At 47.6% G+C, this 24181-nt stretch overlaps 2 non-coding genes and 1 pseudogene across 2 annotated transcripts; all 3 read left to right on the forward strand.

Annotated features, from left to right (window-relative positions):
• Positions 1 to 20995: 20995 nt before the first annotated feature.
• On the forward strand, positions 20996 to 22806 carry LOC149548700 (18S ribosomal RNA). Its single transcript, XR_016354747.1, has one exon. It is a non-coding gene; the product is annotated as an 18S ribosomal RNA (ribosomal RNA).
• Positions 22807 to 23457: 651 nt separating this feature from the next.
• Positions 23458 to 23611, forward strand: LOC149548701 (5.8S ribosomal RNA). Its single transcript, XR_016354968.1, has one exon. It is a non-coding gene; the product is annotated as a 5.8S ribosomal RNA (ribosomal RNA).
• Positions 23612 to 23777: 166 nt separating this feature from the next.
• The window catches only part of LOC149548702 (25S ribosomal RNA), a 2978-nt pseudogene continuing 2574 nt past the window's right edge, over positions 23778 to 24181 (forward strand).

A 24181-nucleotide genomic window follows, 5' to 3' on the forward strand; every position in this document is an offset into this window, starting at 1 on the left:
TTCGTTCATCAAGTCGCTCCGCCAGGTCGGCCCGCCAATTACTCTCACAAAGTCGACCCTTTAAGTTCGGTCATCAAGTCACCCCGCCAGGTCAGCCCACCAAGTACTCTCACAAAGTTGACTCTTTAGGTTCGTTCATAAATTCACCTCGCCAGTTCAACACACCAAGTTCTCTCACCAGGTCGACTCTTTAAGTTCGTTCATCAAGTCACCCCGCTAGTTCGACCCACCAAGTACTCTCATAAAGTCGACTCTCTAAGTTCGTTCATCAAGTCACCCTGCCAGCTCAGCCCACCAAGTACTCTCACCAAGTCACCCCGCTAGTTCGACCCACCAAGTTGACTCTTTAAGTTCGTTCATCAAGTCACCCAGCCAAGTCGGCCCACCAAGTTGACTCTTTAAATTCATTCATCAAGTCATGTGACTAGGTCAGCCCACCGAGTACTCTCACCAAGTCCACTCTTTAAGTTTGTTCATCAAGTCACCCGGCCAGGTCGGCCCACCAAGTCACCAAGTACTCTCACCAAGTCGATTCTCTAAGTTCGTTCATCAAGTCACCCTACCAAGTCAGCCCACCAAGTCAAATCTTTATGTTTGTTCATCAAGTCACCCCACCAAGTACTCTAACCAAGTTGATTCTTCAAGTGCGTTCATCAAGTCACCCGACCAAGTACTCTCAACAAGTCGACTCTTTAACTATTTTCATCAAGTTACCCCACCAAGTACTCTCACCAATTTGACTCTTTAAGTCTGTTCGTCAAGTCACCACAGCAAGTACTCTCACCAATTCAACTCTTTAGGACCGTTCATCAAGTCACCTCGCCAGGTTGACCCTTGAAGTCTGTTCATCAAGTCACCCCACCAAGTACTCCCACCAAGTCGACTCTTTAAGTCAGTTCACGAAGTCACCCAACCAGGTCGGCCCACCAAGTACTCTCACCAAGTCAACCCTCTAAGTCTTTTCATCAGGTCACCCCATCGAGTACTCTTGCCAAGTCAACTCTTTAGGTCCGTTCATCAAGTCACCCGGCAAAGTTGACCCTTTAAGTTTGTTCATCAAGTCATCCCACCAAGTTGACTCTTTAAGTCCTTTCATCAAGTCACCAGAACAACTACTCTCACCAAGTTGACTCTATAAGTTCGTTCATGAAGTCACCCCACTAGGTCGGCCCACCAAGTACTCCCACCAAGTTGACTCTTTAAGTTCGTTCATCAGTTCACCCCACCAAGTACTCTCACCAAGTCAACTCTTTAGGTCCGTTCATCAAGTCACCCCGGCAAGTCGACCCTTTAAGTTTGTTCATCAACTCGCCCCACCAAGTACTCTCACCTAGTCGACTCTTTAAGTCCTTTCATCAAGTCACCCCACCAAGTCGACTCTTCAAGTCCATTCATCAAGACACCAGAACAAGTACTCTGACCAAGTCAACTCTTTAAGTCCATCCATAAAGTCACCCCAAGAGGTTGGTGCACCAAGTACTCCCACCAAGTCGACTCTTTAAGTCCGTTCATCAGTTCACCCCACCAAGTACTCTCACCAAGTTGACTCTTTAAGTTTTCTCATCAAGTCGAGCCACCAAGTACTCTCACCAAGTCGACTCTTTGAGTCCGTTCATCAAGTCACCCCACCAAGTACTCTAACCAAGTCGATTCTTCAAGTGCGTTCATCAAGTCGCCCCATTAAGTACTCTCACCAAGTTGACTCTTTAAGTCCTTTCATCAAGTCACCCCACCAAGTACTCTCACCAAGTCAACTCTTTAGGTCCATTTATAGAGTCACCCCACCAAGTCGACCCTTCAAGTGCGTTCATCAAGTCGCCCCACCAAGTCGACTCTTCAAGTCCGTTCATCAAGTCACCCTGCCAACTCAGCCTACAAATTACTCTCACCAAGTTGACTCTTTAAGTTCGTTCATCAAGTCACCCCGCCAGGTCAGCCCACCAAGTGGACTCTTTAAGTTCCTTCATGAAGTCACTCTGCCAAGTCAGCCCACCAAGTCGACTCTTTAAGTTCGTTCCTCAAATCACCCTACCAGGTCAGCCCACCAACTACTCTCACCAAGTTGACTCTTTAAGTTTGCTCACCAAGTCACCCCACTAGGTTGGCCCACCGAGTACTCTCACCAGGTCAACTCTTTAGGTTTGTTCATCAGGTCACCCCACCAAGTACTCTCATCAAGTCGACTCTTTAAGTTTGTTCATCAAGTTGCTTCGCCAGGTCAGCCCGCCAAGTACTCTCACCAAGTCGACCCTTTAAGTTTGGTCATCAAGTCACCCCGCTAGGTCGGCCCACCAAGTACTCTCACAAAGTTGACTCTTTAGGTTAATTCATCAGTTCACCCCGCCAACTCGGCCCACCAAGTTCTCTCACCAGGTCGACTCTTTAAGTTTGTTCATCAGGTCACCCTTCTAGCTCAGCCCACCAAGTACTCTCACCAAGTCACCCCACTAGTTTGACCCACCAAGTCGACTCTTTAAGTTTGTTCATCAAGTCACCTGGCCAAGTCGGCCCACCAAGTCGACTCTTTAAGTTCGTTCATCAAGTCACGTGACCAGGTCAGCCCACCGAGTACTCTCACCAAGTCGACTCTTTAGGTTTGTTCATCAAGTCCCCCGGCTAGGTCGGTCCACCAAGTTACCAAGTACTCTCACCAAGTCGACTCTCTAAGTTCGTTCATCAAGTCACCCCGCCAGGTCGGCCCACCAAGTTGAATCTTTAAGTTCGTTCATCAAGTCACCCCACCAAGTACTCTAACCAAGTTGATTCATCAAGTGCGTTCATCAAGTCACCCGACCAAGTACTCTCACCAAGTTGACTCTTTAACTATGTTCATCAAGTCACTCCACCAAGTACTCTCACCAATTCGACTCTTTAAGTCTGTTCATCAAGTCACCACACCAAGTACTCTCACCAAGTCAACTCTTTAGGTCCGTTCATCAAGTCACCCTACAAAGTCAACCCTTTAAGTTTGTTCATCAATTCACCCCACCAAGTCGACTCTTTAAGTCCTTTCATCAAGTCACCAGAACAACTACTCTCACCAAGTCGACTCTATAAGTCCTTTCATCAAGTCACCCCACTAGGTCGGCCCACCAAGTACTCCCACCAAGTCGACTCTTTAAGTTCGTTCATAAGTTCAACCTGCCAAGTACTCTCACCAAGTCAACTCTTTAGGTCCGTTCATCAAGTCACCCCGCCAGGTCGACCCTTTAAGTCCGTTCATCAAGTCGCCCCACCAAGTACTCTCACCAAGTTGACTCTTTAAGTCCTTTCGTCAAGTCACCCCACCAAGTGGACTCTTCAAGTCCGTTCATCAAGTCACCAAAACAACTACTCTAACCAAGTCGACTCTTTAAGTCCATCCATAAAGTCACCCCACCAGGTCGGCGCACCAAGTACTCACACCAAGTCGACTCTTTAAGTTCGTTCATCAGTTCACCCCGCCAAGTACTCTCACCAAGTTGACTCTTTAAGTCTTTTCATCAGGTTGAGCCACCAAGTACTCTCACCAAGTTGACTCTTTGAGTCCGTTCATCAAGTCGCCCCACCAAGTACTCTCACCAAGTTGATTCTTCAAGTGCGTTCATCAAGTCACCCCACCAAGTACTCTAACCAAGTCGATTCTTCAAGTGCACTCATCAAGTCACCCCACCAAGTACTCTCACCAAGTTGACTCTTTAAGTCTGTTCATCAAGTCACCCCACCAAGTACTCTCACCAAGTCAACTCTTTAGGTCCATTCATAGAGTCACCCCACCAAGTCGACCCTTCAAGTGCATTCATCAAGTCACCCCACCAAGTTGACTCTTTAAGTTCATTCATCAAGTCACCCCACTAGGTCAGCCCACAAATTACTCTCACCAAGTTGACTCTTTAACTTCATTCATCAAGTCACCCCGCCCAGTCGGCCCACCAAGTGGACTCTTTAAGTTCATTCATGAAGTCACTCTGCCAAGTTGGTTGACAAGGTTGACTCTTTAAGTTCGTTCATCAAGTCACCCCACCAGGTCACCCCACTAAGTACTCTCACCAAGTCAACTCTTTAAGTTTGCTCATCAAGTCACCTCGCCAGGTCATCCCACCAAGTACTCTCACCAGGTCGACTCTTTAGGTTTGTTCATCAAGTCACCCCACCAAGTACTCTCACAAAGTCGATTCTCTAAGTTCGTTCATCAAGTCGCTCCGCCAGGTCGGCCCACCAAGTACTCTCACCAAGTTGACCCTTTAAGTTTGATCATCAAGTCACCCCGCCAGGTCGGTCCACCAAGTACTCTCACAAAGTTGACTCTTTAGGTTCGTTCATCAATTCACCCCGCCAGCTCAGCCCACCAAGTTCTCTCACCAAGTTGACTCTTTAAGTTCGTTCATCAAGTTACCCCGCCAGTTTGACCCACCAAGCACTCTCGCAATGTCGACTCTCTAAGTTCGTCCATCGAGTCACCCTGCCAGGTCAGCCCACCAAGTACTCTCACCAAGTCATCCTGCTAGTTCGACCCACCAAGTCAACTCTTTAAGTTCATTCATCAAGTCACCCGGCCAAGTTGGCCCACCAAGTTGACTCTTTAAGTTCATTCATCAAGTCACGTGACTAGGTCAGCCCACCGAGTACTCTCACCAAGTCGACTCTTTAAGTTAGTTCATCAAGTCACCTTGCCAGGTCAGCCCACCAAGTCGACTCTTTAAGTTTGTTCATCAAGTCACCCTGCCAGGTCGGCCCACCAAGTTGACTCTTTAAGTTCGTAAAATGGGTACCCAAGCTATTCTACTTGAGTCATAATTCTCAAATCAGGTAGCTTCCGATATAAAATGGTTGTCGAGCCATTCTAGTCGGTCTCCAAAAATTGATCAATTTACCCCCCTGACTGATGCAATCAAATCGCCTAACCAATGCCAATCTTTGTCTCCGTTGACAACCTCATGAAAAATGGGGTCGTGGATGGCTATTCGGTCACATTTTTCATTGAATTAGGTTTTAAGGTACTTGTGCACTGAATGGACATTTTTGATGTAGAGTAAGCCTTGCACTAATAGCTTATATAGGGGACGTAGTGTTCTTGAAAAATGGTGGGCGAGCCAGCCTAACCGAGCTGATCTTGGCGAGCCATGCTGGCCGACCCAATCTGGGCGAGCCATTTTGGCGGAGCCATGCTAGCTGAGCTGATCTGGGCAAGCCATTCTGGCTGACCTGATCTGGGCGAGCTATGCTGACCGAGCCTTGCTGGCTGACCCGATCTAGGCGAGCCATGCTGGGTGACCCGATCTGGGCGAGCCGTTCTAGCTGAGCCATGCTGGCTGAGCCAATCTGGGCGAGCCGATCTGGGCGACCCATTTTGGCCGAGCCATGCTGGCCAAGCCATTCTTGCCGAGCCGATTTGGGTGAGCCGATCTGGGTGAGCCATTTTGGCTGAGCCATGCTGGCCGAGCTGATCTGGGGGAGCCATGCTGGCCAACCCGATCTAGCTGAGCTCCAAAAATGGTGTCGTAGATGGCTATTTGGTCACATTTTTCATTGAATTAGATTTTTAAGGGAGTTGTTCGTGCTATCGCAGATTTCTAATGTAGAGCGAGCCTTGCACTAATAGCTTATATAGGATAGGTTGTTGTCGCGAGCCTCTCCCATGCCCCTTTCATTGATTCAACATTGGTGTCTAGGCAGATCGAATTGTTGGATTTTCAAACGGTGTATGCTGATGTTGAATCAATGAAAGGGGCATGAAGCGATCTCAGTGCTTTTCCTCGGCTCTCCTTTAGATCATGTTTTTCGATGACTCAATTTTGGAAAAGGTGAGGCAGTGGTTGCCAATCCATGGTGTGTCTTTTTGGTAATTTTAAAACTTGATCTAAACATGAGCCCTTGTCTAGCACTCCGACATTGCTTAGTATAATCGAAATTTTATGTGGGTGCTCGGCGCTCTAACAATTTTTCATGGTGTAATTATTGCGGCTACATGGGAGCTTTAATATCGAAAGCTCTCGAAAAAAAATGGTGGCCGAGCCATGCTGGCTGACCCGATCTGGGCGAGCCATGCTGCCCGACCCGATCTGGTTTAGGTCGATGATCTGGCTTAGCCATTTTTGTCGACCCGATCTAGCTCTTATTTCTCACTCCATCAGCACAAATTTGAGAGTTTTTTGACAACAGTTGTCATTCCAACATGTCATTGCGGTGATCTGGAGAGTGATGCTAAGGGCAGGAGCTTGCGTCTAGCATTTGGGGATGTTTGTGCAAGCGAGCAAGGGAGCTTCTCTTATCGAAACCTCTTCGTGGCCTTTGAATATAGACCCAGTGCCGACGATATCGATGGATATGAGCCTTGGATTCTAAAATTGTTCAGCTAACATTGGTTTTTGTGAGAGATGGGTATGAAAGCACTTCCCGATCGATACGCGGGAGCTCCCTGAGATCGCCTCTGTGCCAACTCGATCGGCAGAACATTGGGAATGGTTTGATAGTAGTTGTCATTCCAATGTGTCATTGGGATGTCTTGGAATGCGGCCTTTCAAGGGTGAGCTCGCATCTAGCACTTGGATTGTGCGTCATCACAAGTGAATGGGGAGATCTCTTTGTGAACGGCGGCATTGCAATTGCAAGAGAAAATTGACTTAGTAGTCGGAGCATTGGCCTTGGGCCATTGTGACGGCCTCTTGCAATTTCTCTATAATTGCAACCTATGTTTGTGCAGTAGCAGAGTTTGTATGTAAGATTGGCCTTTGTTCTTGACAGTTCCAAGTACTCTCACCAATTCAGCAAGTCACCATGCTGGCCGACCCAATCTGGCCGAGCCGATCTGGGCGAGCCATTCCGGCAGAGCCGATCTAGATGAGCCATGCTAGCCGAGCCGTTCTGGGTGAGCTCCAAAAATAGTGTCGTGGATGGCTGTTTGGTCACATTTTTCATTGAATTGGATTTTTAAGGGAGTTGTCCGTGCTATCGCAGATTTCTAATGCAGAGCGAGCCTCACACTAATAACTTATATAGGAGAAGTTGTTGCCGCGAGCCTCTCCCATGACCCTTTCATTGATTCAACATTGGTATCTAGGCGGATTGGATTGTTGGGTTTTCAAACGGTGTATGCTAATGTTGAATCAATGAAAGGGGCATGAAGCGATCTTAGTGCTTTTCCTCGGCTCTCCTTTAGATCATGTTTTCTGATGACTCAATTTTGGAAAAGGTGAGGTAGCGATTGCTGATCCATGGCGTGTCTTTTTGGTGATTTTAAAACTTGATCTAAACGTGAGCCCTTGTCTAGCACTCTGGCGTTGCTTGGTATAATGGAAATTTTCTATGGGTGCTCGGCGCTCTAGCAATTTGTCATGGTGTACTTATCGTGGCTACATTGGAGCTTATATATCAAAAGCTCTCAACAAAAAATGGTGGCCGAGCCATGCTGGCCGACCCGATCTGGCTTAGCCATTTTCGTCAACCCGATCTGGCTCTTCTTTCTCACTCCATCGGCACAAATTTGGGAGTCGTTCGATAGTGGTTGTTTTTCCAATGTGTCATTTCGGTGATTTGGAGAGCGATGCTAAGGGCGGGAGCTTGCATCTAGCATTTGGGGATGTTTGTGCAAGCGAGCAGGGGAGCTTCTCTTATCGAAACCTCTCCATGGCCTTTGAATATAGACCCAGTGCCGATGATATCGATTAATACAAGCCTTGGATTCTAAAATTATTCAGCTAACATTGGTTTTTGTGAGAGATGGGTACAAAAGCACTTCCCGATCGATACGTGGGAGCTCCCTAAGATCGCCTCTGTGCCATCTCGATCGGCACAACATTGGGAATGGTTCAACAGCAGTTGTCGTTCCAATGTGTCATCGGGATGTCTTGGAACACGACCTTTCAAGGGAGAGCTCGCATCTAGAACTTGGATTGTGCGTCGTCACAAGTGAATGGGGAGATCTCTCTATGAATGGCGGCATGGTGATTGCAAGAGGAAATTGACTTAGTAGTCAGAGCATTGGCCTCGGGCCATTGTGACGGCCTTGCAATTTCTCTATAATTGCAACCTATGTTTGCGTAGTAGTAGAGTTTGCATGTAAGATTGGCCTTTGTTCTTGACAATTCCAGGAGATGACCTCCGAAACTTTTGGATTGGGCCCCTTCAAGGTGAAATTCATCCAGTTGATCGGATGAGCTCGATGACCATTTCACTCCCTTGGCTCCATGAATTCAAATCCCATCCAGCTGTCGTGAAGCCATCCCAATTTTGCTATGCGAGAACTCTCTCCCCAGAGTCATTCTCTTTCCAACAACTTCTTTGGAAAAATAATTTTGGAATGGTTCGGCAGCGGTTGTCATTCCAATGGTGCCATTGTGGTGGTTTCCTGGGCAGCGATCTGAAGGGCAAGCCGTCGTCTAGTAGTTGGGCTGCGCATCACGGGTGACAAGGGAGCCTTTGTAATCGGAAGCTCCCCGTGACCATTTGATGAGAAGAGCCATTGCTTGTGTGAGCAAGGATGAATGTAGCCTTAGATTCCAAATGAAATCAATGACATCGGATCTATATATAAGAGTGGAATGAAGCAGCAGCCCATTTGCTATGTGCAGCTCCCCAAAGCTGCTCATCTTTCTCACTCCATCGGACAAATTTTGGAGTTGTTCGATAGCGATTATCATTCCAATGTGTCATTGCAGCGATCTAGAGAGCGATGCTAAGGGCAGGGGCTTGTGTGTAGCATTTGGGATGTTTGTGCGAGCGAGCAGGGGAGCTTCTCTTATCAGAACCTCTCTGTGGCCTTTGAATATATAGACCCAGTACCGACGATATCGATGGATACGAGCCTTGGATTCTAAATTTGTTCATAGCTAACATTGTTTTTTGTGAGAGATGGGTACAAAAGCACATCTCGATTGCTACACGGGAGCTCCCTAAGGTTGCCTCTGTACCAACTCGATCAGCACAACATTGGGAATGGTTCAACAGCGGTTTTCGTTCCAATGTGTCATCGGGGGATGTCTTGGAAAGTGGCCTTTCAAGGGCGAGCTCATGTCTATCACTTGGATTGTGCGTCGCATCAAAAGTGAATGGGGAGATCTCTCTGTGAACGGAGGCATGGTGATTGCAACAGAAAATTGACTTAGTCGGAGCATTGGCCTCGGGCCACTATGATGGCCTTGCAATTTCTCTTTAACTGCAACCTATGTTTGCGCAGTAGCAGAGTTTGCAAGTAAGATGGGCCTTGTTCTTGAGAGTTCCAGAAGATGACCTCCAAAACTTTTGGATTGGGCCCCTTCAAGGTGAAATTCATCGAGTTGATCGGATGAGCTCGATGACTATTTCAGTCCCTTGGCTCCATGAATTCACATCTCCTCACCGATGACAATCTTTTGCTCCTTATAGACGACCTCATAAAAAATTGGGTCGTGGATGGCTGTTTGGTGAGAATTTTCAACGATTTGGATTTTTAAGGCAGATGTTAGTGTGTTTTCTAATTTCTAATGCAGAGCGAGCCTTGCACTAATAGCTTATATAGGAGAGGTTGTTGTCGCGAGCCTCTCCCGTGCCCCTCTCATTGATTCAATGCCGGTGTCAAGGCGGATGGAAATGTTGGATTTTGAAACAGTGGACACCGACGTTGAATCAATTGGAGGGGCATGAATCCCACCCTCGAGGTGATATTCCTCGACTCTCCTTTAGATCATGTTTTATTTTCACTTAGCTGGCGCAATTTTGGAAAAAGGTTTGGCAGCAGTTGCCAGCCCTCATCGCGTCTACTTGGTGATTTTAAAACTTGATCTAAAACGGGAGCCCTCGTCTAGCACCTCCGTCCAGTGTTGCTCGGGTACTGCATGAATTTTTGCTATCGACGCAAATCCCCCAAAGAATGCCTACACTTGGACCCTCTCTTAGATCACCTTCTTCGATCACTCGACTGACGCAATTATGGAAGAGACTTGGCAGCGGTTGCCATTCTACAGCACATCTGTTCTGTGATTTTGAAGTTGATCTAATGGCGAGCCCTTGTCTCTAGCCATGAGGTGGGTGCTTGGTGCTCTAGCAATATTTTTTGCATGCCTATTGCGGCTACAGTGGGAGGCTTTGATAACAAAAGCTCTTGGCGACCCTCCCCAATAGAATCGGTGCTGGTGTTTGAGAAAGACACGTTATTCGGATTTGGAATATTGGCACCAGCATCATTTCTATTGGAAGGGCTGTGAAGCTATCTCGATTTTTCTATGCGAGTGCTCTCTCCCTAGAGTGGTTCTCTTCGCAACAACTTCTTTGGTGCAAAATTTTTGAAATGGTTCGGCAGCGGTTGTCATTCCCATGGTGCCATTATGGTGGTTGCCTGGGCAATGATCTGAAGGGCGAGCCGTCATCTAGCAGTTGGGCTGCGCATCATGAGTGAAAAGGGAGCCTTTGTAATTGGCACAAATTTGGAAGTTGTTTGACAATGATTGTCATTCCAATGTGTCATTGCGATGATATGGAGAGCGATGCTATGGGCGGGAGCTTGTGTCTAGCATTTGGGATGTTTGTGCGGGCGAGAAGGGGAGCTTCTCTTATCGAAACCTCTCCGTGGCCTTTGAATATATAGACCCAGTGCCGATGATATCGATGGATACGAGCCTTGGATTCTAAATTTGTTCACAGCTAACATTGGTTTTTGTGAGAGATGGGTACAAAAGCACATCCCGATTGCTATGCGGGAGCTCCCTAAGATCGCCTCTGTGCCAACTCAATCGGCACAACATTGGGAATGGTTTGATAGTGGTTGTCATTCCAATGTCTCATCAGGGGATGTCTTGGAAAGTGGTCTTTCTTTCAAGGGCGAGCTCGCATCTAGCACTTGGATTGTGTGTCGCGTCACAAGTGAATGGGGAGATCTCTCTGTGAACGACGGCATGGTGATTGCAAGACAAAATTGATTGAGTTAGAGCATTGGCCTTGGACCATTGTGACGGCCTCACAATTTCTCTTTAATTGCAACCTATGTTTGCGCAGTAGCAAAGTTCGCATGTAAGATGGGCCTTGTTCTTGAGAGTTCCAGGAGATGACCTCTGAAACTTTTGGATTGGGCCCCCTTCAAGGTTAAATTCATCCAGTTGATCGGATGAGCTCGATGACCATTTCAGTCCCTTGGCTCCATGAACTCACATCTCCTAACCGATGACAATCTTTTGCTCCTCTGCTGACCTCATAAAAAATTGGGTCGTGAATGGCTGTTTGGTCAAAATTTTCAAGGATTTGGATTTTTAAGGTAGTAGTCGGTGTTTTCACTATTTTCTAATGCAGAGTGAGCCTCGCACTAAAAGCTTATGTAAGGGGTTGGTGATTCGTGATATGAGACCTTGAGGCCGGATGGGCCTATTCTACAAAGCTGGGTGCACACAGGTGTGGTGTAGGCAGATGTGGGTCTGGCCAAGGTGTAAACGGGACTATGTCGTGTGCTGGGGAGACATGGTTGTGGTGTAGGATCCTATCCTAGAAATTATCCAAGGTGTATGCTTGGGGCTGTGTTGCGAGTGGTTCCCCTCCAACATAGTTGTGGTGTAGGCACGGTGTTGGATCTGAGCCGAGGTGTGATCTTGGGACTGTGCTACGAGATGTTCCCTCTAGCATAGTTGTGGTGTAGGCGAGGCGTGGAGTCGAGCTGAGGTGCATCCGTGGAGGGTAAGTGTCTGTGTGCATGAAGGATGGCTTGGAGAGTCCATCTCCCTCGAGAGGGTCAAAGCAAAGTAGTCCCTCCCTTTGGTCTCTGGGAGACAGAGGTGATGTGAAGTCTTTAGGAGCAATGAAGTGTTGCTCCGCTGTTACGCAACGTGGTGAGGTTTGGTGTTATGACAAAGGTCCTTGTCCTAGTGTAGCAAAGAAGCTGGATCAATGTTGACAGCCTTTCCCCTTGAGGTTGTCCGGTGTCTGAAAGCTAGGGAAGTGGTTTTTCTAGTCCTGCGGTAGGAGGCAATATGGTTTGTTCGAGTAGGAGCATTGTAGGCTTGAGGTTAGCTATGTGGGGATGGTGTCATTGCGCTGGATGGCTAAGTGGTGCGATATCGGTTGGGTGTGGCCTTGGGTGCACATCTTGGGTGCTTGGTTGCATGGGTTTGCATTGAGGTAGGATCTCAAAGATCGTGGTGGTGAAGTATGGAAAGTGGGATGTAGTGTCTCAGAATGATACTAAGGAGATGCCGAGTCAAGTGGGTAGAGCTATGTCAAGTATCCGAAGAGGTAGTCGTTGGGCATGACTCAAGGAGGTGAGTCATGATGTAAGGCTAGGAACAAAGGCTTGTGGTGTATGAGTGAAACGAGTGAAGCAGATGGGTGAAGTGGTTTAGAGGTGAAGCTACGGAGGGTTCATCGAGTTGGTTCAACCTGCCAGCGTCCCATAGGGTGGGTGGATCATGGAGCTAGGGTGTGGAACTCAAGTAGGTTGTGCAACACAAAGGGACCGTGGATTGAGCATGAGACAATGTGGATGCATGGAGGGTTGGTTTGAGTGCACCGGGTGTATGAGGACTTGAGGTTCACAAACAGGGGCATGTAGACATAGACTGGGGTGTCGAAGCAGTTGGGGCTCATGATGGGGATCCAGAGTTGGCTAAGGTTGATGGTTGTTCCCTGGGGAGCAAGGGTTGGGCTTCCGTGGGCTCTATGGGGAGCTAGGGAGACTAACAAGTGATAGAGTGTCGTGGAGGCATGTTCATGTTGAGGATTGGGCTGGAGGACTCTAAGAAGTTTAGAGAGGTGCCATAAGGATGCTGAGTATGCCGTGGAGGTGTGCGTATCAGCCAAGAAGTTCAGAGAGGTACCGTGGAGGTGTTGAGTATGCACTGGGTGTATGCGTATTGAGCTAGAAGGTTCAGAGAGATGTCAAGATGGTGTTGAGTATGCTTTGGAAGCATATGCATGAGCTAGGGAGTACTCTTGGGGGTCCAAGTCAGCCAGCATGGATGCAATGTTCAGCAAGAGAATCTAGGTGGTTATCGATGCAAGGTTGCAGTGGTGCAGCGTTGGACTCAGGGAGTCAGGTAGGTTGAACATGAGGAGCTCTGGGAGCTCGGTGCATTCCAAGAGTGGCAAGAGGATCATAGAGGATCATGATGTGGTCAAGAGACTCATGGGAGTTGAGGTCACCGATGTGGTCGATGTCAGAGTAAGGTTGGCTTATGGGGGTTGCCGAGGCGAAGACATCAAAAGGGCTAAGTAGGAGTTCAGCGTTGAGGTTGAACAAGGGTAGAGCCAAAGGCTCGAGGATGCATGCGTGGAGCACCTAAGGAAAAGAACTAGGAATAGGATGGATATGTCAGTTTTTGAAACGATGGACGCCGACGTTGAATCAATTAGAGGGGCATGAAGCCCACCCTCGAGCGTGCTATTCCTGGACTCTCCTTTAGATCATGTTTTCTTGTCACTCACCTGGCACAATTTTAGAAAAAGGTTTGGCGGCGGTTGCCAGCCCTCACCATGTCTACTTGGTGATTTTAAAACCTGATCTAAAATGGGAGCCCTCGTCTAGCACCTTCGTCCGGTGTTGCTCGGGTATTGCATAAATTTATGCCATCGGCACGAATCCCCAAATGAATTCCTATGCTTGGACCCTCCCTTAGATCACCTTCTTTGATCACTCAACCGACGCAACTACGGAAGAGACTTGGCAGCGGTTGCCATTCTACAGCATGTCTGTTCTGTGATTTTGAAGTTGATGTAATGGTGAGCCCTTGTCTCTAGCCATGAGGTGGGTGCTTGGCGCTCTAGCAAAATTTTTTGCATGCCTATCATGGCTAAAAAAGGAGAGGTGGTTGCCATGACCCTCTCCCGTGCCCCCCTCATTGATTCAATGCTGCTGTCAGGGTGGATGGATATGTTGGATTTTGAAATGGTGGACATCGACATTGAATCAATTAGAGGGGCATGAAGCCCACCCTCGAGGGTGCTATTCCTGGACTCTCCTTTAGATCATGTTTTCTTGTCACTCAGCTGGCACAATTTTGGAAAAAGGTTTGGCAGCGGTTGCCGGCGCTCACTGCGTCTACTTGGTGATTTTAAAACCTGATCTAAAACAGGAGCCCTCATCTAGCACCTCCGTCCGGTGTTGCTCGAGTATTGCATAAATTTTTTCCATCGGCGCAAATCCCTCAACAAATGCCTACATGTGGACCCTCTCTTAGATCACCTTCTTCGATCAGTCGACCGACGCAATTATGGAAGAGACTTGGCAGCGGTTGCCATTCTACACTGTGTCTGTTCTGCGATTTCGAAGTTGATCTAATGGCGAGCCCTTGTCTATAGCCATGAGGTGGTTTCTTGGCTCTCTAGCAAAAAATTTTGCGTGCCTATCATGGCTACAATGGGAGAGGTGGTTGCCACGAGCCTCTCCCGTGCCCCCCTCATTGATTTAATACTGTTGTCAGGGCGGATGGATATGTCAGATTTTGAAATGGTGGACGCTGACGTTGAATCAATTAGAGGGGCATGAAGCCCACCCTCGAGGGTGCTATTCCTAGACTCTCCTTTAGATCATGTTTTCTTGTCCCTCAGCTGGCGCAATTTCAGAAAAAGGTTTGGCAGTGGTTGCCAGCCCTCACCGCATCTACTTGGTGATTTTAAAACTCGATCTAAAATGGGAGCCCTCGTCTAGCACCTCCGTTCGGTGTTGCTCGAGTATTGCATAAATTTATGCCATCAATGCAAATCCCCCAATGAATGCCTATGCTTGGACCCTCTCTTAGATCACCTTCTTCGATCACTCGACCGACGCAACTACGAAAGAGACTTGGCAGCAGTTTCCATTCTACACCGCGTCTGTTCTGCGATTTTGAAGTTGATCTAATGGTGAGCCCTTGTCTATAGCCATGAGGTGGGTGCTTGGCGCTCTAGCAAAAATTTTTGCATGCCTATCACGGCTACAATGGGATAGGTGGTTGCCATGAGCCTCTCCCATGCCCCCCTCATTGATTCAATGCTACTGTCAGGGTGGATGGATATGTTAGATCTTGAAATGGTGGACACCGACGTTGAATCAATTAGAGAGGCATGAAGCCCACCCTCGAGGGTTCTATTCCTGTACTCTCCTTTAGATCATGTTTTCTTGTCACTCAGCTGGTGCAATTTTGAAAAAAGGTTTGGTAGCGGTTGCCAGCCCTCACCACGTCTACTTGGTGATTTTAAAACCTGATCTAAAATGGGAGCCCTCGTCTAGCACCTCTGTTCGGTGTTGCTCGGGTATTGCATAAATTTTTTCTATCAGCACGAATCCCCCAACGAATCCCTAGCCTTGGACTCTCTCTTAGATCACCTTTTTGATCACTCGACCGATGAAATTATAGAAGAGGCTTGGTAGTGGTTGCCATTCCATAACGCTTCTATTCAGTGATTTCGAAGTTGATCTAATGGCGAGCCCTTGTCTAGCCATGAGGTGGGTGCTTGGGGATCTGGCAATTTTTTGTGTGCCTATCGTGGCTACAATGGGAGCTTTGATAAAAAATGCTCTCGGCGACCCTACCCAATAGATTCAGTGCTGGTGTTCGTGAAAGACACGTTATTCGGATTTGGAATATCTGCACTAGCATCATTTCTATTGGGAGGGCTGTGAAGCCATCCTGATTTTTCTATGCAAGGGCTCTCTCCCTAGAGTCGTTCTCTATGCAACAACTTCTTTGGCACAAAATTTTCAGAATGGTTCGGTAGCGGTTGTTGTTCCAATGGTGCCATTGTGGTGGTTGCCTGGGCAGCGATCTGAAGGGCGAGCCATCGTCCAGCAGTTGGGCTGCGCAGCGCGAGTGACAAGGGAGCCTTTGTTATCAGAAGCTCTCTATGGCCATTCGATTAGAAGAAACATTGCTTGTGTGAGAAAGGACAAATGCAGCCTTGGATTCCAAATGAAATCAACAACGTCAGATCTATATAAGAGTGGAATAAAGCAGTAGCAGCCCGTTTGCTATACGCGGCTCCCCAAAGTTGCTCTTCTTTCTCACTCTATTGCCACAATTTTGGGAGTTGTTCGACAGTGGTTGTCATTCCAATGTTTCATTGCGGTGATCTGGAGAGCGATGCTAAGGGTGGGAGCTTGTGTCTAGAATTTGGGATGTTTGTGCGAGCAAGCAGGGGAGCTTCTCTTATCGAAACCTCTCTGTGGCCTTTGTATATAGACCCAGTGGCGATGATATTGATGGATGCGAGCTCTTGGATTCCAAATTTTTTCATAGGTAACATTGGTTTTTGTGAGAGATGGGCATGAAAGCACATCCCAATTTCTACACGGGAGCTCCCTAAGGTCACCTCTGTGCCAACTCAATCGGCACAACATTGGGAATGGTTCAACAGCGGTTGTCATTCCAATGTGTCATCAGGGGATGTCTTGGAAAGTGGTCTTTCTTTCAAGGGAGAGCTCTCGTCTAGCACTTGGATTGTGCATCGCGTCACAAGTGAATGGGGAGATCTCTCTGTGAATGGCAGCATGGTGATTACAAGAGTAAATTGACTTAGTCGAAGCCACTGGCCTCGGGCCATTATGACGGCCTTGCAATTTCTCTTTAATTGCAACCTATGTTTGCGCAGTAGCAGAGTTTGCATGTAAAGATGGGCCTTGTTCTTGAGAGTTCCAGGAGATGACCTCCAAAACTTTTGGATTGGGCCCCTTCAAGGTGAAATTCATCTAGTTGATCGAAAGAGCACGATGACCATTTCAGTCCCTTGGCTCCATGAACTCACATCTCCTAACTGATGACAATCTTTTGCTCCTCTGTCGACCTCATAAAAAATTGGGTCGTGAATGCCTGTTTGGTCAAAATTTTCAAGGATTTGGATTTTTAAGGCAGTTTTCGGTGTGTTCTCTAATTTCTAATGCAGAGCAAGCCTCACACTAATAGCTTATATAGGAGAGCTGGTTGCTGCGAGCCTCTCCCGTGCCCCTCTCATTGATTCAACACCGGTGTCATGGCGGATGGATATGTCAAATTTTGAAACAGTGGATGCCGACGTTGAATCAATTAGAGGGGCATGAAGCCCACCCTCGATGTGCTATTCCTCGACTCTCCTTTAGATCATGTTATCTTGTCACTTAGCTAGTACAATTTTGGAAAAAGGTTTGACAGCGGTTGCCAGCCCTCACCGTGTCTACTTGGTGATTTTAAAACTCGATTTAAAATGGAAGCCCTCATCTAGCACCTCCGTCCGGTGTTGCTCGGGTATTGCATAAATTTATGCCATCGGCGCGAATCCCCCAATGAATGCCTACGCTTGGACCCTCTCTTAGGTCACCTTCTTCGATCACTCGACCGACGCAACTATGGAAGAGACTTGGCAGCGGTTTCCATTCTACACCGTGTCTGTTCTACGATTTAAAAGTTGATCTAATGGCGAGCCCTTGTCTCTAGCCATGAGGTGGGTGCTTGGTGCTCTAGCAAAATTTTTTGCGTGCCTATTGCGGCTACAATGGGAGAGGTGGTTTCTGCGAGCCTCTCTCGTGCCCCCCTCATTGATTCAACATTGCTGCCAGGGCGGATGGATATGTTGGATTTTGAAATAGTGGACGCCGACGTTGAATCAATTAGAGGGGCATGAAGCCCACCCTCGAGGGTGCTATTCCTAGACTCTCCTTTAGATCATGTTTTCTTGTCACTCAGCTGGTGCAATTTCAAAAAAAGGTTTGGCAGCGGTTGCTAGCCCTCACCACGTCTTCTTGGTGATTTTAAAACTCGATCTAAAACAGGAGCCCTCGTCTAGCACCTCCATCTGGTGTTGCTCAGGTATTGCATAAATTTATGCCATTAGCCCGAATCCCCCAACAAATGCCTACGCTTCCACCCTCTCTTAGATCACCTTCTTCAATCACTCGATCGATGCAATTACAGAAGAGACTTGGCAGCGGTTGCCATTCTACACCGCATCTCTTCTGCGATTTCAAAGTTGATCTAATGGTGAGCCCTTGTCTCTAGCCATGAGGTGGGTGGGTGCTTGGTGCTCTAGCAAACTTTTTTGCATGCCTATCACGGCTATAATGGGAGGCTTTGATAACAATAGCTCTCGGCGACCCTCCCCAATAGAATTGGTGCTGGTGTTCGAGAAAGACACGTTATTTGGATTTCAAATATTGGCACCAGCATCATTTCTCTATTGGAAGGGCCATGAAGCCATCCCAATTTTGTTATGCAAGTGCTCTCTCCCTAGAGTCATTCTCTTCACAAAAACTTCTTTGGCGCAACATTTTTGGAATGGTTTGGCAGCGGTTGTCGTTCTAATGGTGCCATTGTGGTGGTTGCCTGGGCAGCGATCTAAAGTGCGAGCCATCATCTAGCAGTTGGGCTACACATCACAAGTGACAAGGGAGCCTTTGTTATCAGATGCTCCCTGTGGCCATTCGATCAGAAGAGCCATTGCTCATGTGGGCAAGGACAAATGCAGCCTCGGGTTCCAAATGAAATCAGCGACATCAAATCTCTATATAAGAGCGGAATGAAGGAGCAGCCCATTGGTTGTGCGCCTCTCCCCAAAGTTTCTCCTCTTTCTCACTCCATTGCCACAATTTTGGGAGTTGTTCGATAGCGGTTTTCATTCCAATGTGTGTCATTGCGGTGATCTAGAGAGCAATGCTAAGGGTGGGAGCTTGTGTCTAGAATTTGGGATGTTTGTGTGAGCGAGCAGGGGGGGCTTCTCTTCTCGAAACCTCTCCATGGCCTTTGTATATAGATCAAGTGCCGACGATATCGATGGATGCGAGCCCTTGGATTCCAAATTTGTTCATAGCTAACATTGGTCTTTGTGAGAGATGGGTACGAAAGCACATCCCGATTGCTATGCAAGAGCTCCCCAAGGTTGCCTCTGTGCCAACTCGATCGGCAAAACATTGGGAATGGTTCGATAGTGGTTGTCGTTCCAATGTGTCATCGGGGGATGCCCTGGAAAGTGACCTTTCAAGGGCGAGCTCGCATCTAGCACTTGGATTGTGTGTCGCATCACAAGTGAATGGGGAGATCTCTCTATGAACGGTGGCATAGTGATTGCAAGAGAAAATTGACTTAGTCAGAGCATTGGCCTCGGGCCATTGCGACGGCCTTGCAATTTCTCTTTAATTGCAACCTATGTTTGCGCAGTAGCAGAGTTTGCATGTAAGATCGGCCTTGTTTTTGAGAGTTCCAGGAGATGACCTTCGAAACTTTTCGATTGGGCCCCTTCAAGGTGAAATTCATCCAGTTGATCAGATAAAGCTTGATGTGCTTGTATCTATTCTGAGAGAGTAATGATGGTCATTAATCTGTGGTAGTGAGTATATATCCCATTCAGTAATATTGCAGTGGCAGAGCTGGTGGGAAGTACTTGTCACTTTGTTTTGTTGGATATACCCTATATGTAGGTGTCTGCATGGCTTGCAACACACTGCACATTTGGTGTTTTATTCTAAGATGCACTTGTTGTTGAGTGTGTATGGATTTGTATCTTTTAGCCAAGGGCTCCATCTCATTGGCACGTTCTATCATTGCATTTTTATCCTGCCCGGACGGCAAGAAGGAAAGAGATGGTTGCACGGGTGCATTGCTCGATGTCCCTAATTTCATCAAGGGTCCACTCTCCACCCTAATTTTTTGCCGATTAGTAGAGCCTTGGGATTGAGAGGGGGGTCAGCAAAAGGTTTGGTTGCCACATAATTTATTTGCTAGTGCATTCTCGGTGCGTGCTCACCTCTTCACTGTCTCATTCTACAGAAGTGCATGGCACTATCGTGACAGCCTTTATGGTCTGGGCCAGTAGAAGCGTAGAGTATTACCGATAATTTATGTTTGGATGCAGAAACTCTCCATGCCCTGTCCTACTCTGTGCGATCTAAACGGCTGCGGCTCATGGGTTCTGCAGGAGATACTCTTCTTTAGCTCCCCCCTAAAGAGAGCATTCGGTGTTTGCATTGTGTGGACAAAAAGCCCAGGCGTTTCATCTCTCTTCAGATGCAAAATTTTGGGAGGGCTTGTCGAAGTATGGCCATTTGTATGGGGTGCACCAAAAAGCGTGTAGGGGGCATATGCTTGGGAAATGGATGTCTCTGAGTGTCCTTACTCAGTCACGTGCACGGTGTAAATATTTGCATTATGACTCTACTGCGAGCATTTTTGATTCAAGCATTTTGGGGGAACGGGTTTCGTACGAGATGTTCTTCTCAGGCTCCTATGAACTAGAGCGCTCATCTTTGCAATGCTCCGAAAAGTGCAGGCCCAACGTGTCTGTCTAGGGGAAGAAATCACACGAATGCTTTTTGCGAAGATGTGGGTGCTCGCAGGTGGTTCCCTCACGGTGCAGTTCTTTAGTATGTGCATGTGCATGAGATTGAAGCTTGTCCGACAATGCTAGTGTGAGAGTGTTCACCCGTAGGAACTTTTCTGTACCTGCACTGGCAGATCACGTGTCACAGGGAATGGTTAGTGAGGTTGTGCTGGGAAAGGAGATATTTTCTAAAGGTTAGACAAGTCTGTGTATGTGAGTGGGCTCTCATCACCTATAAATGTGTGGAGGGGGTGTTATACACGATGCCCTTCAGCGGCCTTATAATTGAGGTGGTCGCGTGCATAGTGATGCCCCTGCCAATCGCATAACCAGCCATGTTTTTGACTCGCACGACCCTTCACCCTTCAGAACGGTGGTCTCCATTGGCACTTCGGAAACTAGCTCTTCGTCATGGGAAAATGTTTGTTGCGATTGAGAAGGATTTTGTCTGTGTGAGTGCACCTCAACAGGCATGTAGGAGGCATATGCCTGGGAAGTGGATGTCTCTAAGTGGCCTTGCAATTGAGGTGGCTACGTGCGCAGTGCCATCTCGTACAGACTCGAGGCTTCTTTCTGAGTAGTGGCGATAGCGAGTTCCAAGGTAAAGGGTTCCATACACTTTCCTCTTGTGTGAAATCTTTGAGTGTTGTGAGTCCTGCATGTGCTGTGAACATCATTCTTGTTGCTTGTGCAGCGGATTATGTTTGGATGCATGATAGAGTGAATGCAAATTTTGGTTTCCCATTGTGACTGACATCCCTTGTCTATAGCAAGTCTTGGGGGTCCCCTCGTTGTTAGAAGCTACTTGGTTGATCTTGCCAGTAGTCATATGCTTGTCTCAAAGATTAAGCCATGCATGTCTAAGTATGAACTATTTTAGACTGTGAAACTGCGGATGGCTCATTAAATTAGTTATAGTTTCTTTGATGGTACTTTGCTACTCAGATAACTATAGTAATTCTAGAGCTAATACATGCACCAAATCTTGACTCTCAGAAGGGATGCATTTATTAGATAAAAGGCTGGCATGGGCTCGCCCGCTATTTCGGTGATTCATGATAACTCGACGGATCGCACGGCCTTTGTGCTAGCGACGCTTCATTCAAATTTCTACCCTATCAACTTTTGATGGTAGGATAGAGGCCTACCATGGTGGTGACGGGTGATGGAGAATTAGGGTTTTATTCCAGAGAGGGAGCCTGAGAAACGGCTACCACATCCAAGGAAGGCAGCAGGTGCACAAATTACCCAATCCTAACACGGGGAGGTAGTGACAATAAATAACAATACTGGGCTCATCAAGTCTGGTAATTGGAATGAGTAAAATCTAAATTCCTTAACGAGGATCCATTGGAGGGAAAGTTTGGTGCCAACAGCCATGGTAATTCTAGCTCCAATAGCATATATTTAAGTTGTTGCAGTTAAATAGCTCATACTTGGACCTTAGGTCATCACAGTCAATCTGCCTTCTGGGTGTGCACTGGCCCTCATGTCCCTTCTGTCGGCGGCATGTTCTTGGGCTTAATTGGCTGGGTTGTGGTTCTAGTGCCATTACTTTGAAAAAATTAGAGTGCTCAAAGCAAGCCTACGCTCTGAATACATTAGCATGGAATAATGCAATAGGAGTCTAGTCCTATTCTGTTGGCCTTCAGGACCGGAGTAATGATTAATAGGGACTGTCGGGGGCATTCGTATTTCATTGTCAGAGGTGAAATTCTTGGATTTATGGAAGACGAACCACTGCGAAAGAATTTTCCAAGGATATTTTCATTAATCAAGAATGAAATTTGGGGGCTCGAAGACGATCAGATACCGTCCTAGTCTCAACCATAAATGATGTCGACCAGGGATCAGCGGATGTTGCTCTAAGGACTCTGCCAACACCTTCTAAGAAATCAGAGTGTTTGGGTTCCTGGGGGAGTATGGTCGCAAGGCTGAAACTTAAAGGAATTGACAGAAGGGCACCACCAAGAGTGGAGCCTGTGGCTTAATTTGACTCAACACGGGGAAACTTACCAGGTCCAGACATAGTAAGGATTGATAGATTGAGAGCTCTTTCTTGATTCTATGGGTGGTGGTGCATGGCCGTTCTTACTTGGTGGAGCGATTTGTCTGGTTAATTCTGTTAACGAATGAGACCTCAGCCTGCTAACTAGCTACATGGAGGTTCCCCTTCGTGGCCAGCTTCTTAGAGGGACTATGGCCTCCTAGGCCATGGAAGTTTGAGGCAATAATAGGTCTGTGATGCCCTTAGATGTTCTGGGCCACACACATGCTACACTGATGCAACCAATGAGTTTCTCTCCCTAGCCTGAAAGGTTTGGGAAATCTTGCCAAATTGCATCATGATGGGGATAGACCATTGCAATTATTGATCTTCAACGAGGAATTCCTAATAAGCGCGAGTCATCAGCTCGCGTTGACTATGTCCTTGCCCTTTGTACACACTGCCTGTCACTCCTACCGATTGAATTATCCGGTGAAGTGTTTGGATCGCGGTGACGATGGTAGTTCCTGTCGACGATGTCATAAGAAGTTCACTGAACCTTATCATTTAGAGGAAGGAGAAGGCGTAACAAGGTTACCATAGGTGAACCTGCGATAGGATCATTGTCAGTTTGAGACCCTGAATCATGTAGCGGATGGAGCTGGCCTCCTCCCCAACCCCAAAATCTCAGCGATGTGCAGACACTCAGCCCTACAGCGATGTGTTGGATGGCCAAGCTACGGGTCTAGTGCCATCGAGGTCGAGGGTCACATCGAATGCCCATGATCGAAAGTGTGGATTCCCCGCGGGGTGAAGAAGAGACTCAGATGTAATTTGGATTAGGATCGGTGCCTTCGAATGATGTCTGTGTCAGAGCGAGAGGTCTCTGCTTAGTTGCAATTCAGAGGGGGTCCGAGCCTCGTCCCCCATTGAGATTTCATGGTCCGATTGCGTGCGCGGCGCTGTGCCTTGCTCAGGTGTGTTGACTCATCGCTCAGAGCATTCTATGTTTAGGATGGGTGCACTCACATGATTTGCGGGGCAGGGGCCTCGTCCATTGACATGGCTCTTCCATGCGTCGCCTCCCACCTTTGCGAGGTGATGGGGTGGGGAAACACCACAGCGTTCCTCATTGCACTTGTTGGGTGCTCAAGGTTCAGGATGTGTCAACACCCAACACACAGGTGCATCGCGCACCTTAGAAATCCAAAGAATGAGGCACAAGCTAGTGCCTTGCGCACTTGGGTCACCAAAAGACAAAAATAAAACAAAATCATGACTCTCAGCAATGGATATCTGAGCTCTCGCCATGATGAAGAATGTAGCAAAATGCGATAGTTAGTGTGAATTGCAGAATCCCATGAATCATCAAGTCTTTGAATGCAAGTTGCACCCGAGGCCTCAGCCAAGGGCACGTCTGCTTGGGTGTCGCACTACAAAATTTTGCCCTCCCCAGCAAGGAGTAGAGATGGCCGTCCACATCTGCAAGTGGCATGCGGTCAGCTAAAATGAGCATGAGGTATGTCAATTTGTCATGACGAGAGGTGGCTCGCAAAGGCTGGCGTTGGTTTGCGCCAATTGAACGATTCCTCGCGAGGAATTTTATTTTGGGCTCAGTGGCCTGCTGCAGTGCGAGCATTGCTGCATCTCTACCACGTCCCCAAGTTAGGCGTGAGTCAAATTGTAGTCTGTAGAAGCATCCTCAGCGATGGACCAGGCCCAAGTCCCCTGGAAGGGGGCGCCAGAGAGGGTTAGAGCCCCGTCGGGTTTGGACTCTGTTGCACCACGAGGCGCTGTCGATGAGTCGGGTTGTTTGGGAATGTAGCCCTAATCGGGTGGTAAATTTTGTCCAAGGCTAAATACGGGTGAGAGACTAATAGTGAACAAGTGCCACGAGGGAAAGATGAAAAGGAATTTGAAAAGAGAGTTAAAGAGTGCTTGAAATTACCGGGAGGGAAGCGGATGGAGGCCGACGATGTGCCTCGATCGGATGAGGAACGG

The sequence above is a fragment of the Cupressus sempervirens genome, chromosome 7, assembly GCF_028749045.1.
Source record: "Cupressus sempervirens isolate cs-2001-9-10 chromosome 7, ASM2874904v1, whole genome shotgun sequence".
Taxonomy (NCBI): domain Eukaryota; kingdom Viridiplantae; phylum Streptophyta; class Pinopsida; order Cupressales; family Cupressaceae; genus Cupressus; species Cupressus sempervirens.